At 34.0% G+C, this 17,561-nt stretch overlaps 1 pseudogene; it reads left to right on the plus strand.

The window, feature by feature from the left end:
- Positions 1-6,292: 6,292 nt before the first annotated feature.
- Positions 6,293-7,801, plus strand: LOC149191285 (ATP phosphoribosyltransferase 2, chloroplastic pseudogene; annotated as a pseudogene).
- Positions 7,802-17,561: the final 9,760 nt, after the last annotated feature.

The following is a 17,561-nucleotide window of genomic DNA, read 5'->3' on the forward strand; positions in this document are numbered from 1 at the left end:
CACACCATCCACATTTTGGGTTAATGCTACCAATCCATCATGTCAGTGTCGCCGATATGTTCAAGAGAAGTCGCTCAGAGAATTCACCTATGTCTCACCCACTGCAATATATTTACGCTCCATTCTTTCATGACCGCCACCCTGAACCTTATATCACCAGATCGTTTTCACCTACATGAAAATCATTTGCTTCGTTCCGTGTCATTGATGTGGGATTCACTAAGGCCCTCCTATGACGGATCGCTTCTTGTCGACATCAACTCATTATCCAAGAAGTTGATCTAGGAACAACCCTTTCAGTACTTTGAAGCTTGCATGCCTCAATGGCAAGTTTTTTACTTCCAGCATAAGTTTACATCAATGGCCTTTGACCAAAAGATTTTGCATGGTGTTCGACGCCAAGTCCCTTATTCACACCACGTGAATTGTACTGTAGTACCTTGAGGGTCATCATCATTATCGGTGATTCCTCTCGCACCTATTAACAGCTTACATCATTGGCTGTTAATCAGGCGATGTCTTTCCATGTTCGACTCCAAAACATCTCTCACATGGATCGACTTGTACTTTGAGTGAAGATCGAATGAGATTGAAGACCCCGGATCTAGTTTCATCCATCCGGGCTGCAATATATATTCAGGAAAATAAATACATCAAATGTACATCATTACTGCACAGATAATCATCCAACCTAAGGGATGACGGCTCTACCAAAATCATTAGTCTACACTCAAACGATTGTCTGTCTTATGTACATGAAAATGAATTTATAAAGCTGAGCATGGGAATGCCCGCCTCAGCTAGATCATGAAAATATTATGAAGATAATGTATTGTATTGTATCTTATTACAGGTCACCTTCCAGCTTGAAAAAACTTCACATCCTCATGATAAAGCATTTCACCCGACATCAACAAATTAACGACCTCATGCTTTAGGGGGCAATTGTTATAGACATTTTTGGGCACTGCAACGCCAATCATAAATGTCCATAAAACAAGGGCTCTTAAGTCCCTAAAAGTGTTGTTCCAACCTCTAAAAGAACAAGGTCAACTGATTACATCTTCTCCCAGAAGTTCTCCATGAAAAATTGCTCAGAACTGGTCAAAACTGGACCATCTCACCTGCTCCATGGTCAAAGTGCGTTGCATCCCACCTAAATACTCACGAGAGGTGTGATGCATCTTGAAAATCTCTTCTATGGGGTGCGATGGGCGATATTGGACAAATGGCAGGGTCAATCTGCAAGGTGGAGGATCATGGAATCTTCTAGAAACTTCTCCTGTGACACTTGCCTCTCTACATTCACCCAGGGATGAGTAAGAGATCATCAATCTCCAAGTGGATTCAAGAACTATCAGAGAGAGGACACTAATCAAATCTCAAAAGCTGACTCACCCCCCTTGCAAATATCTATATATGGATCCCTCATCCCAGAGATCCAGAGGCTGGAATTTTGTATCTTGTAAGGAAGTGCTGCTGGTTTCTTGGTGCAACATCAGAGTGTTGGGTGATCTAAGGTTTTCATGAGGTGAAGAATGGCTTTCTTGTTGAGAGGATGATGCTGGGTCAAAACAATTGGTTGTAATCCTCTTTTCTATTTCTTTATTATAAATAAAGCTATTCAAGTTTTCCTCCACATTCTTGTATGATTGATGATATATGCATTTGTGAGGTCAATATATATCTGGTCCTATGTTGTTTATGATAATAGATCTATGTTCTTGGATAGTGTTATGCTACTTTGATTCTATAGGTGCTCTTTGAAGCTGGGTAGACGAGAAAGCGAGTGGAAAAGATCTATCAGAAGGGAGAGGAATCAAGTAAGGAACCAAGCACAAGACAGAGGTTGGTCTCCTTTATTCCCCTCTTATCTATTTCTCATAAAGGAAAATGAAAGTAGTTTTAGTTTGTTTGTTTCTAAGGTAGCTACTAGCCTTAGTGGGACTAACAGCTCTGCAGAGACACTAGATTTCCCGATAACAGACATATATACATATATGTAGACATCATCAAAATCATGATTACAACACAATTATTAGTTATCATAAGGTCAAGGTTAAGAGAACTCCCTTTATCCATGCACAACATGAAAAAACTTGAGAATAACAGTTCCCAACATAGCTAAGACATTTGATGCCTCAAATCCATTCAATTTACCTTTCCTGTTACCTTTCTCATGACTATATTGCCATCATCAATTTACCCCCATGGACCCAACCAATCCAACTAGTTGTCATATTCGTTCCAATTGCCCTTATACATGCACTGGGCTTAATTTGGGTCTTACATTACATGTTGGGTTTTGTCCACTAACTTTCTTCTTTACCAACCAACTTACAAGACCATCAAAACATAAAAGTCAATAACAAGAAGAAAACAAGAGAAAACCATGAAAACCAATAACAATACATCACCACAAGCAAAGTGACATGGCCATGCACTAGACACAATCAAAACTACAAATCAAGTGCAAACAAATCACAAACCATCGAAAGCACAAAACTAGCAACATACACCATGACTCAATCCCCATGGGTTTCCAATTCTCCCAAGGGAAAGCGCAATCTGAGCCTTCTTCAATATTTCATGGAAGTCTCTTTTGCCATGCAATCCATTGCACCAAATTACCATATACACATAACTGTCAATGTATAAATAAATATAACAATATATTTGTTACCTTACCTAGTTGTACCCAAAATGCTTCCTTGTAACTGAAAACATACATATATCATCTCTCAAGGGACTCCAATTCCTTGACAAATCTAGCCATAACTGGAAACCAATTGTTATACTTGTCAAATACATGTTCATGAATATAACACATATCCACATAATGTCAAATGGAATCAAGGTTAAGAAACCTTCTTGTATTCATGCAAAGAACTCATTCGTTTGGAATTGTGGTTTCCAAACATAGCCAAAGGAATTATCACCCAATTCCTTTCATTTACCTTTTCCCTTACTGCGATTAAGTCTTATTATGTGTTTCCACATCACCCAACTACTAGTTATATAAACAAATCAACTATTACCTTGTCATTGTAATACCAAACATGTTTCCCTACAACTATTCACTCATGTCAACATGTTCCAAATATCAAGATATCATATATATTAATTTGAAATCATCCTTTACCAAGACTAACAACCATGTCATAATCAACTCACAACCATTAGTTGTAATAATACAACTAGCATCCACTTGTACTCAAGTGCATATCAATTGTCTCAACACATATTATGTTATTAAAATTGTCTTAATACAAGATCATTCTTCATGCTATCTTATAGACACATACTCATATCATGCAATTAATCAAACATTTAAACAACTTGTAAACATGCCATGTTAGATAAACCAGATAGATGACATAATCAAACTCATGCCTCAATGTATCTTAGGGGAGGCTATCCCATATGCACAAGTCAGTCCATATTAGTACGACACAATATCACAAGTATATCGACTCATACCTGAGTATCCTAACCATAACCATCTACACAGGCCAATATAGATTAACACGATACATATAATATCAATATCTTAGCTACAATTACCATAATCATCATGTGTATGATCGCAATGCATATAACAGTAAATGACTACCATGCATGACTATCTGGTGCATGTGCATATGCTGCACTTATGAAATATCATCTATCATGCATGTAACCATAAAAATAATATAATGACCAACATGTATGTAACAATAATGCATATAACAACAATTAACTATCATACCTACATTCCCAACATAAAAACCTATATGACGATATGCTTTGACCCCGAGGTCTAGTGTTGTAACCTCACTCTGATAATCTGCATCTCCTGCTCCATATCAGCCAACATATCAACATCATAACATACCAACAACATCGTGATGACACAAAATGCATAATGACTAACATGATGCATGCTTGACCTACTATGCATGCATAACCATATACATTTAGCCCATCCAGTCTAAGTGTTTGAACCTGGAAGCTCTAATACCAATCTATAACATGCCCTTCGCACATTTACCCAATTATACAAGCCCTCTGGGTAAATTTGAAGTGGAGTGCCACTATGACATGACCCGACCTCATAGTTCCAGTTAAAGAAGTGGGGCCTACAAACTGACCACATACTAACATCCTACAGGGTCTACAGGTCACTCAGAGGTTAAATAACCACCCCAAATGACCAAACCCTAATCTGGAAGTCTTTTTCTCTACCCTAGACACACAACCACACACTTGACATTGCTTCCATGTGGTTATGAGGCTATAATTTCACTCACAGGCTTAGCTCCATGTGGTTATGGCCCAACAACTCCAGTTTTGTGCCTATGGTTCTGAGATCTTAGCCACTTTTTAAGCTAGTCTCTAGACCACTTCCCATAACTTCCTGTAACTCTCAATAAGCATAAATAATATGCTAACAATGCTAATCATTCATAAATTAAGCAAGAAATTTACCTAAGCATGCTTAGCCATGACATGTTCATCTGGAAATTATTAAGAAGGTTTAGTTCCTTCTCAAGTAGTTGCAACAACACTTGTTAGCCCATTCATTCATCAACCATTCACTAACTTATCAAAGCATAACAAGAGCCATAACCGAAGCACATAATAAACCATGTTTATAACCAACATATAACCATGAAAAAACAACCATCAAATCATCATAATAACAATTCTAAATGCTCATAAACCACAATAGGAAAATAGCTCTTATTAACATATGAAAAATCCAACCAAGTCAAGGACTTCCATATACCACCCAACCATAGCTTGTGCTTAACCAAATATTTCTTTCAGCCAATCACCCTTGTTCCACATTCCAAGCATGAATGTACGATCTCACGGGATAAACCAAGACGTAAACAACCAAGGGAATCCAAAGGTAAACCACCTTCACCCTCAAACTACTGAAACCTTTCCAAACTACTTAAGAGATCACAAAACCAAAAAAAGCTTGGATGCCTCAGAATTTCTTCACCATACCTTGAGGAATTTGCTTATCTCCACCTACTTGTCGAGGGCTTCCTGGTGAAAGCCATATCCACCCCCAGCCCTTCGAAATTTTCCTGATACCACCTCAGCTGGTTCAAAAACATTATGGAAATCCAAAGCTCAACCAAGAATGAATCCCATCACACCATGGCTATCCCGGAAATGGCAAGGCAAGGTTGAAACTAATATCACTCCAGGAAAAACCCATGCTAATGACAACAAATGAACCAACTAAACAAATGCATGTGCCATGCATTCACGACTCAACTAGAAAATCACACATGCAACCTATTGCCTACATAATATTCCTGCTAAAGTTGCTGACCCAAAATTCTCCTTGCTTTCCTTGCTTTTTATCTGCTTTCTTTTTCCTCCCTTTGCTTGCCTTTACTTCTTGTCCAAGTGCTTGTTCTATTTCCTTTATTGAACCTGATCAAAGAATGAGAAAAACCTATGCACTGATTCTCAAGTGCCTTTTTATCATTGATGTCTCTATTTTATTCACTTTCCTTCATTCTTCCTTGAATTTCCCTTTCATTCAAATCTATGTCTCTTTACCTTCCTTTTCTCCTATTTTCCTTTATTTCCGTAATTAAATGTCAATTATTGTCTCTTTGTCTTTGCCAATGCCTTTACCGATTTCCTTATCCATAAATAAATAGAAAGTGATCCCCACTATAATGTCTGCGCACCATTCAACTTGGAATATGTGTCCCATGACCTTGGTCTTATATTTTTTACATGGAAAATCAACTAGGGGATGTTACAATTTGGATTCCCAGCTAACTCACCCTGAAAACCACCTCTAGTATGACATAAAACCTCCTACTGCAGTTGGTACCAGTGGTAAGGACCCAGCTGCAATTACTTCTTTAGACTCTTAATATCATGCTATTCCTTCTCGCAACTATTTTATTTCTTTTTGTAGTCCAATATATGGTAGTTTTAGTAGTTTCTAAGTATTGGATGTTTTTACTTCACATTACTTGAACTTCAATTAATTATCGACATATGTAGTTTCCCTAGTGGTAGATTGAGATCAAGATTTGAATGAATAGTGATATATTTATATTAAGTATGCTGAAATTTTTAAGTAATTAAATATTAATTCACAAAAAAAACAAAATTATAAAATTGATTATAATTTTTTTAATTAATTTTAAAATTACTAGGAAATTTTATGATTTATATAATTTTTTATTAAAATTATTACAAAATTAATAATGATATTGTAAAAATATTTTGACAATCTGGAGGGTAGTCTTAAATATGTTTGAACTCACAAGAAATGGGATGGGATGGAAAATTGGTAATGGTGATAGAGTGCAGATTGGATTTGATCCATGGCTGGGGTGCAATTGGTGCAGGAGCATTAAGCTTCCCAAAGCCATCAAGCTTTTTGAAGAAAAGACTCAAAAGGGGTTTCAACATTGAAAAGGAATTCTAATTCCTTATTTGTAAATATTCTTAGTTTCTTTTATTATTATAGAAAGTATGGTTCATAGTTTTAGAAAAAATATGGATAGGTAATATTTTGTCCACAAGGAAAAAACAAATCTACCTTGAAAAACATGAGAGTTTTAAAGAATAAATCATGAAGTGATTTAGGGATCTAAAAAAATATACTTTGTTTCTAAAAGTTGTATTTAATCATTGGAATCCTAAGGGAAACGTTAATGGCCAAATGAAGGAGAAATCGTGGCAAAGAAAGATAGAGTGAAAATCAAAACATGAGGTGCTTTTGAGTAGCATTATATGTATAGGATTGTATGAATTCAATATTATTCATGTTATCAATGTCTAAATTGTCTTTGTATGATTATTAATGAGTTACAGTTTGTGTGCATATCTAGAATCAATGATAGATTAATATGAATATGTCATATGAGTAAGGTCAATTCTGGAGGGTTTGAGACAATTAAGTGAAAGAAAAATGTTTTGTGCATGTGTATTTGTTTTGCAAGATAAATGAAAGGAGGCTACATAGGGACAAGGTGAAGATCAAATTCGTATTGTAATTCATGAAGAGATCTATGTGTATGCTTATAAAACTCTGGATTTTCAAGTGTGGTGATGTGTAGGAAGAGCGACCAATTATTGTCAAAGGGATGCCATACTAAAGTAGAAACATGGTAATTTGATCCAATGTTCTAGAGAGTCTATTACATTTGTTGCAAGTAAGAGAGTACTTCAACACAAGGATGTGCTAGAAGCTACACATGCAATGCTCAAAAGGTTGGAAGCCCATTTGATATTAGTTGGTCAATTTATGGTCACTACAAACATATGAGGAAGTTCAACAGAGGAAGTGGTAGTATGTTGCAGATATACTAGGACTATCCAGACTCGAAGTTTGTTTCCAATGACCAAAATATGATGTTCGTAAGTTTCTCACGGGGATTTAGACCTTGATATTGTTCGTATTGATATTGTTGATGAATTTGGATAGGACGATGAAGACTTGATCTTTTTTCATGATGCTACTGAATATGGGGATTGTTAGTTGTCTATTGTAATTCCAAAGTATGGAATTTTTTAGAACCTTTCATCTATGGATGCAATGGAATCAATGCTCCAATGGACTAAGAATAGGCCTCTATCAGATGCAACATGATTTACTTATCTAGGTCCAAAATTTGTGAAGTAGAAGGAACTAAAGCATATCAAATTTTCAACAATCAATGGAGCATTGGAAGCAGCTCCTGCTATGGGTATAGTTGATGCCATTTTGGAGCTTGTGAGCAATGGAACAACTTAGTATGAAAAAAATATTGAGGAATTAAAAAGGGATAAATAGTCATGTAGCATCTCTTAAAATAAATGGCTTCACTCCATTTATTTGTGAAAGGAGATCTATTCATATTTCCATATTAGTGTTTCAAGTTTGCGGATGTGTATAAAATATGCAAAAGGGACTTGATTTAGGGTTTAAATATACAAAATATTGATAAATCCAATCAAGCCTATAACAACATTGTTAAATATAAGCATTCATTGTGATTTGTCATTCCCATTAGGGAACACAATTCCCTTGTTCCTGTAATAATCCTTTATTAATGGAATTTGAACTTCGATTTGATAAAATGGAGTGACAAGAAACTATCAAGGTTCAAAAAGGTTTATGAAGACTAGAATTGTGTTTAAGGTTAGTGTCGAAAAGGTATATGGGCACCCTAGTTGGTAGAGCACCGTCATTTTAAAACTTGAGAAGTGGAACTTTGTAGGAAAAGTCAATTTTCCTACTATCAAGTGGTATCAGAGTAGTAAGTTATTTGGAGGAAAATCAAATTAGTTTGATGCTATTTGGAATGAGAAGAAAATATACACACCTATTGGATGATATGGGATTGGTTTAATATGATAAGTCAGGCACTCATGGTCTCTGAAAGTTGTGTTGTGTTGATCACTTTTTAGTCGCATGAAGAAGTTGGCTGGGTATTTTGAAAAAATAGATGGATCGAAGGAATTCCCTTTCAAATTGTGTGTGGTCATGGAGTCAAGGTGCATTCAAGAAGGCCAATTACTTATTCAATGGAAGTCATTTTAGGTGAGTGATACAATGACTATTTAATATTTTCAATGTGGGGGTTTCTTTAATAGGTAGGTCTACCTTTAGCTGGGAGAAAATACAATTTCAATTTCTCATTGCAAGAAAGTATTGGGATTTGAATACTTCCTTTTCATATACATGTCCTTGTGGATTTTTCACATAATATCTATGATTTTGACATATAAATAAACTCATCAAGTAGTAGGGTGATAGATTTGTAGACATAGTAAAAGCTAGTCTTTGAAATAGAGCATTATTGGAACAAAAATCATCATACATTTGAACTACATATTTGTGATAAGATAAAAATGGAGATAACATAGGAGCATTTATATAAATGAAGAGTTTTTTCTTTGAAAACGATGACCAATAAAGTGTTGGAGAATTGTTATCAATGTTCCAACATGGTTATGGGAAGATCTGATAACCTTGAAGTTCTGATGTTTTGTAGAACAACAAGAGTTCAGCTAGATAGATTGAACAGAGTGGGAGAGTTATAGAAATGAAAATTTGAATGAGTGGTAGTATATGCACTTTAATTTCCATGTTCATGTTACCGTCAATTATTTATAGAATTTTTTTGTTGAAAGTAGCAACAATGGGAGAAGTTACTATGGTAGTGACTTACAATTAGGAGGGTTGTAACCAAGAATAAAGGAAGTTCTTGGAGACTATGGAAAATAATCTTAACAAGTTCCAATTGAGGTTGGAAGGAGGAGGACAATTGGATGTTCTCATAGGAAGTGAGGATCTATAGAAGCCTAAAAGGAGAAGATAAGCTTAAGAGGTTCTAGAGGGTAGAACCAAGGATACCAAAAGGTCAGGCTCAAAGATAGCTCGGCGAGGTACTATAACATGATAACGAGTAACTTTTTATTGTAGAGGCTTGAATGCATTATACAAGTGGACAAGAGAAATTTTACAAATAAATAAGGAAGATGACTATTGATAGTCATGTTATGGGTTTAGGGAGAAGCCATAGGAAATTAAGTGATGAGAAGTTTGAAAGGGAAGTTGTTGAGATGAAAGTAGAACTGAATATCTTAATGGAATTTCCATAGGAAGGTGAGGAAGACCAAAGGTGAAAATGGATAATGTGGAAGAAAATGAAGTGGCCTAAGTTGAAAGTGAAGTTGGAGCATAGGTTTAATGCTCAATTGAAGGACAAAGAGCTCACAACAACATAGATGAATGTTCACTATTATGAACCAAAACAAGGATCTATAATTGGTGAAGATGGGGATGAGGGAACTGATGAGATCCAAGAATCTCATGTTTTTGAAACTAATAAAATTTGTATTCATGTAATTGTTGAAGGTACTAAGGGTTAAGGAAAATCTCCAAGAACTATCACAAGCTTAGATGAAGAACAATTACAAGAACCTGTTGTTAAAATGAATAAGGACATGTTGGTTTATGAATATAACCATGAGGAGGAACAAAGAGATAAGGAGAGACATTCATATATAATGCTGATGAAATTTGATGAGAATATAAAATTGTTGGAAAAGTTGTTAAGAGAACCTAAGAGTGAAATATTATTTCATTCAACAGAAGAGGATTATGTTGATAAGAGGCCTATTGAGAGTCTCATAGATTGTTTGAAACAGGAATATCAATATGGATATTTGATGATTGAGGCATCAATTAAGCCTAAAGAGCCTTATATTTGTAAATTTTATAATTGGTGTGTGGTTACAGGATATGTAGGTGATGAGCATGGAAAATTTCCTCATCAAGGAAATACATAGTAAATTCCGATCATTGGAATTTTACACAAAAGTCTTATGTCATAGGAGAGAGATATGGACTTCGAGGAAGAAGTTGAATGTTTGGAGGAATGGTTGAAAAAATACATGAGTGATGAGTTTACAAATTCAGTTCAAGGTGATTTTACTAATTTTTGTGAAAAGTTGAAACTTCTTGAAGAGAGATGAGTAAATTAGAAAGTGCATATTCAATTTGTAAAATTGAGATTGGAAGAAGAGGAAATTGTCTTAGAAGACAATAATGAGGAGAAAGATGCAAGGCATGAGTAGAAAATATTGAAGTAGGTGTATAAAGCAAAATTTGGTAAGAGTCTTGAAACTTTTATGCACAAAGAAGATATGCCATAGAAAGCAAGAGATGATATCAAGTTTCAACTATGAGAGACAAATTTAGATGAAGAAATTTATAGGTTGAATATAGTAATGAAGAGGATGATTGGGAAAGGGTAAAACAAGAGGAAAAGGACAACCAACAACAAAATATAGTTGACTGATAAGCTTGGAATCAAAAAGGAAAGTGGAGTAGAGAAACATAGGATATGGAAGCATGGAAAATTGAAGGAAACATCAACAGTAGGAAAACAATATGCTAGGACGAATGGAAAATTATAACATAAGTTTTGGGACCATGGAGGATTCAGAATTTAATGATACATGACCAAGAGGCTATGAACTTCTTCTACCATGGGATTTTGTTGCAAGAGCATTAGAGCTTCCCAAAGCCATCAAGATTTTTGAAGAAAAAATCCAAAAGGGGTTTCAACATTGAAAATGAATTCTAATTCCTCATTTGTAAATATTCTTAGTTTCTTTTATTATTATAGAGAGTAGGAGTCATAGTTTTAGAAAATATATGGATAGGTAAGATTTTTTCCATAAGGAAAAAGAAAATCTACCTTGAAAAGCATGATATATTTAGGAAATAAATCATGGAGTGATTTAGGGATCTAAGAAAATATACTTTGTTTATAAAATTTGTATTTAAAAAATGTAAGCTTAAGGGAAAAGCTAATAGCTACATGAAGGAGAAATCATGCAACTGAGAGATAGCGTGAAGATCAAAACATGAGATGTTTCTGAGTAGCATTGTATGTAGAAGATTGTATGAATGAAATAGTATTCATGTTATCAATGTTCAAATTGTCTCTTTATGATTATTGATGATCTCCATTTTGTATGCATATATGGAATTAATGATAGATTAATATGAATCCATCATATGACTAAGGTCAATTCTAAAGGGTTTAAGATAATTAAGTGAGAGAAAAAAAATTGTGCATGTGTATTTGTTTTGCTGGATAGGTAGAAGGAGGCTTTGTAGGGACAGAGTGATGATCAAATTCATGTTGGTATTCATGAAGAGATCTTTGTGTATGATTATAAATCCAAATATTTTCAAGTGAGATCATGTGTAGGAAGAACAACCAATTATTATCAAAGGGATGCCATATTGAAGTAGAAAGATGGTAATTTGATCTATTGTTATAGAGAGCCAGGTGATATTTGTCGCAAGTAAGAGAGAACTTAAACACAAGGATGTGCTAAAGGTTTCACATGAAATGCTTGAAAGGTTGGAAGCCCAATTGACAGTAGTTGGTCAATTTATGGTCACTGCAAACATGCGAGGATATTCAACAGAGGAAATGGAAGTATGTTGGAAATATGCCAGGACTATCCAAACTAGAATTCTAGTTCCAACTACCAAAATATGTCGTTCGTAAGTTTCTCATAGGGGGTTTAGACCTCAATATTGTTGGTATTGATACTATTGTTGAATTTGGACAAGATGATGAATATTTGCTCTTTGTTCATGATGCTCTTAAGTATGGGGAGTTTTCGTTGTCTACTGCAATTCCAAAGTACAAATTCTTTTAGCATTTCATTATGGATGAATTGGAAACAATGCCCTAATGGACTGAGAATAGGCCTCTACAAATTGCAACGAGATTTACTTACCTAGGTCCAAAATTTGTGAAGGAAAAGGGACTAAAGCATGTCAAATTTTCAACATTTGATGGAGCATTGCAAGAGGCTCTTTCTATGGGTATAGTCGACGCCATTTTGGGCCTTATGAGTATTGGAACAACTTTGTATGAAAACAATCTCAAGGAATTGAAAAGGCATAAAATGTCTTGTTGTGTCTCTTAAAAGAAATGGCTTTGCTCCATTTATTTGTGAAAGGAACTCTATTCATATTTCCATATTAGTGTGTCAATTTTGCGGATGCATAGAAAACATGCACAAAGGACTCAAGTTGGGGTTAAAAGATACAAAATATTTACAAGCACATAATTCCATTGTTCGTTTGATAACATTTAGTAATGAAATTTTAACTTCAATTTGATAAAATGGAGAGACAAGAGAACATCAAGGTTCCAAAATGTTTCTAAAGATTAGAATTGCATTGAAGGTCAGCGGAGAGAAGGTATATGGGAACCCGAGTTGGTAGAGATGTGACATTTTAAAATTGAAGAAGTGGAACTTTGAAGGAAAATACAATTTCCCTGCTATCAGTGGTGCAGGTCATGTCCTTCCTCAACCACTCATTGACTCACTATGAGATACGGGTATTTATAAGATAGAAAAGATTTCTAGCTGGGACGCTCCACCATCTAGAGTTAAGGATGGAGATCAATAGAGGTGCTTGGGCTAGAGGAAGAATTCCACATGGCATGGAATGGCTACATAAACACTCTAATAACTAATTAAACAAAGTTTTTCGGTAGAAATCACATGAGGGAACTTTTTGGCCAACGTGTTTCGAACCAACAAGTATGGTTCATCATAAGGACCAGATGAAGAGGCAGACGATAACAAAGGCTTAAATAGAGAGCAATGCAGAGACATGACTTCAAGTAACGGCTATATTTGAACAATAATGTTTAAATTATAATATTAATTTATTAATATATTAAAAACAAATATTATTAAGTAACGATTATATTAAACGACTAGTTTTTGAAAAAAATATTTAAATAATGATATTATTTCATTAATTTAATAAAAATATTAGTAGGTAATGGCTATATTAAATAGCTAGTTTTTGAAAAATAATATTTAAATTAATTTATTAAAACCAAATATTACTAGTTCTTGAAAAATAATATTTCAATAATGATATTAGTTTATTAATTTATTAAAATATTAATATGTAACTGCTATATTAAACGGCTAGTTTTTGAAAAAATATTTAAATAATGATATTATTTAATTAATTTTTAAAAAATATTAATAGGTAACGGCTATATTTAAACAGCTAGTTCTTGAAAAATAATATTTAAATAATTATATTAGTTTATTAATTTATTAAAAACAAATATTAATAAGAAACTACTATATTAAACAGCTAGTTTTTAAAATAAATAAATAAATAATCAAAGTCAAACTTTAAAGGAGGGGAGTAAAACATTATAAAAACGAGTGAAGGCCCTAATCGAGACAAGATCATTTGATAAATAAAATAACTAATGGAAATAAAAATAAATAAATAAATAAACAGAAACACACACACACACACACACATATATATATATATATATATATATATCCAAACAAAAATAATCAATAAATAAAACGGGGTCAACAATAAAATATGGGGTTCAGGCCCATTGAACAAATAACAAAAATACTAAAAGAAGTTAAGAATGAATAGGATCATAAAATACATAAAAAAAAATGAAGGATCAAGAAAATAAACTCTAATGAAGAATAAATCAACAACAAATACTATAAAAAGGATGCCAATACCTACATAGATTAAAGAAAAAAAAACATAAAAAACAAAACAAAACAAAAACCAAAAAACAAAACAAAACCCTAGGAAGACAAGAGAGGGACCCAACTTCTACTAATATTCCAACCATCATCTCTATTCAAATTATTGGGTCTTTTTTCAATTTCTAAGGCCTCCCACAATTTACGATGATGAAAATGACTAACCTTAGCAACGACTTGGGCCTCCTCAATGCAGATGTGATGCTTAGATTTATTTGCATGCTACGCCAAAGTAGAGGAGTGGGTCCTTCCATGCTTGATGTCAGCAGCATGTTCACGAATCCTTTGATTAATCGAGCTACCAATCTCACCAATGTAGGGAGTCCCACAAGAGCATGGGATAATGTAAACACCCTTCATATTCTTGGGGTCCATTGGGTCTTTTACAGTCTAAGGGAGCTCCGTATGGTATTTAAAGGCCGAAAGGATCACAAATAGGGATCACAGAAAGAGAGGATGAACTAGTTTGGTGTTGTTATCCTTTGGTACTTACTCCCCAAAGCACAATTATTGAATATTAAATGCAGAGAGGCATTGGAATAACCAAAATGGCGGTGGAGGGTGGTATGGAAAGCCAAGTGTCCAGCGATATTTTTTTTATGCGGTGCCTAATGGAGAAGAAAGTCCCCACCTAGGATGTCCTTTAAAGACAGTTTTAAATTGGGCCACATTGGTGTGCCCTCTACAAGGGAAGAAATGAAACCTCTATACATGTGTTCAAGTAGTGCCCATTATTCAAGCATGTGCAGGAAGCTTACATGTCTGTGTCGATCCTAAATCGAAATTGGGAAGGGGAAAACTTGGAGGACGGAGAGGATGGTACTCATCCTTGACCACTTGTGCTCATAGATCCCTCCCATTAATAATCTATTGGGTGGTATGGATGTCCCAAAACAAGGACATGTTCTAGGACAAGACCTTGACCCCTAAACATATCACAATTGAAGCCCCTGCAATTCTTACTCACTTCCCCTAGAAAAAATGTTTTAGCCCTCCTAGAATAATTGTTGACAAAAATCCAAACCTCACAAGGACATGGGATTTTTTTAATGGATCTTCCAGTGACATAAGTCATAGAAGTGGGTTTTGATTTGCACCTTTTCTATCATATACACATTTTTTTCATGTTAAAAAGGGATTTGGTCTAGGAACAAACAATTAGGTTGAACTAATGGCATGTAAAAATTTGTTGATCCTTGCAAAGGATAAAGGATGTTTGCAAATCCAAGTTTATGGGGATTTAATGCTTGTAATAAATTGGCCAAAATTTTCACAAACATGCATAAATATACTTCTTTCCCCATTTTGGAAGAACTATGGAGGATCAAATACTCATATATTTTCTTTGCATGTTCTCATATCTTTAAGGATCAAAATGGGTTGACTAATAGACTGTCAAAAACATGTTTGACTATTGATAAAGGTATCTAGAAATCTAGGAGTAATGTGAAGATTCTTCCCATGTGTACTATCACATTGCATACATAGGACAAACAACTCAGTTTGACAGGATTTACTTTTTTTGTATGAACACTTCACATAAAAAATACATTGAATCCTAGAGTCCATATGAAAGTCTTTTCTAAGTAAATGTGAAAATAACTATTTTTTCACTATTTTTTGTATAATATGATCTATGTATCTATTTCAGAAAATATTTAGGAAAATCTAGAAAGATGTATCAGTGGAAGCATGTTAGCTCAAAGTAAAAGCAATCAAAAAATTATCTTGGAATATTGATGTAGGAGAATTGACCTATCCTCCAAGAAATCAATAAAAACAACTTCTAGAAGGCAAAAACATGGAAAGCACAATTGTCAGAAGGTAAGGAATTTGTTATTTTTCTATTTAAAAGCACGGAAATCATATCTATGAGGGATCTTAGGAATTTGTTACGAGATCTTAGGAGAAAAGAATGGATTTGATTTGATCCACAACAATGTATTGTAAGTTCTATAAATTATAAGCCTTGAAATGATGAAAGGGGGGAAATCCATGATGTAGTCATGTTAAAGAGTGGTTAGGGCCATAGAGGTCGTGTGTATTGTACTCTAACTCAAATGTTAATGAAGTGATATCATTATGTGTATTCTGATTTTTTCGTGTGCTTTAATCCTATGCGTGAAACCCTGCCAATTCATAAGTTTGAATGTATGTGAATGGTGAATGAATTACGTATGAACTTCGTTGTAAGCTAAAGCATGACAAAACCTAATTTTTTAGAGGCATGATTCCACCAATAAATTGGGTTATTACTAAGTGAGCATGCAAATTATGTTGAGTAGTTAGGAGGTCCATGCTCGATCATTGAAAGGATCAATGGTGATCTGTTGAGTAATTGATGGCGTGATGCCAGTGTGAGGAATTTATGTTGCATGTAAATGATTGTGTGTGTGTCCAACATGAGGAATTGATGTTGCATGCAGACTAGTGGGTGCAAAGCTTGAGAAGACTGTAGTGTTTCTAGATTTAACTCTAATCGTCGGATTGATCTAATCAATGGTGTTAAAATTTTGAGTGTTTCATGCACATTCACTCTTGCAGTTTAATTTCTAAGCATATGTAAATTTCTATAAAGGAGAATAGATTGAATTACACCAATGTGTGCAGTTTTGATGGAAAATGTGATAATTAAAGAAACGTTGACTAAGACAATCTCTGTATAAATTTTCGAGGGATTTCAATCACTATCAAGATATTATGGTGTAGAGATAGTGTGGTATCAAGGAGCTACATAGTTATAAAGAAGAATATCATGGGCCCATAACCCACAAATCCCGTTATCTCAGTTTTTCTTCATAGTTTTAAGTTCAACACTGTGATTTTTTATTATAATTTTAAGGCACGATAGTGCGAATGTCAATGACAATCCTAAAATGTTGAATAAAGATGCTAAAAGATGGTTTATCAGTGGCAAATTTTAAATATGTTGAATAAAAGCACAGATAGCTCGATTATCAACACCAATTGTAATTATATATATATATATATATTTATATATATGTATATATATATATATATATATATATATATATATATATATATATATATATATATATATATATATATATATATATATATATATCAAAGCACTAAAATATCACACGGCAGCCAAAGAGCAGGTCCTCAATCAAGAGAGAACTGATAATTAATTTGTCAATGTTGGTTCAAAAAATTTGAAACGGTGGCGCTAACAAATCAAATGTCAGCAAAAACTTTGTTTTACTCTATTTTTTCCTTTAAAAAGAAGTAACTTTAGTTTTCGAAAATATGGAGATGAATTTTTGAAAAGAAAAAGATGTTTTTGGAGTGAACATAACATTTAACATAAACCTCCCTCATTTTTGTAACAAATATGACGGTTTGAGATATTCAAGCGAATATTTGGAGCCTATATTTTAGGAATTCACTAGAATTATTTTTTTCTATATTTAGAAAACTACCTAATCAACTTTTAGTTGGAG

The sequence above is a fragment of the Pinus tabuliformis genome, chromosome 2_2 (genome assembly GCF_031772625.1).
Source record: "Pinus tabuliformis cultivar Carrire ecotype Pingquan chromosome 2_2, CPIR1, whole genome shotgun sequence".
NCBI classification, from domain to species: Eukaryota; Viridiplantae; Streptophyta; class Pinopsida; order Pinales; family Pinaceae; genus Pinus; species Pinus tabuliformis.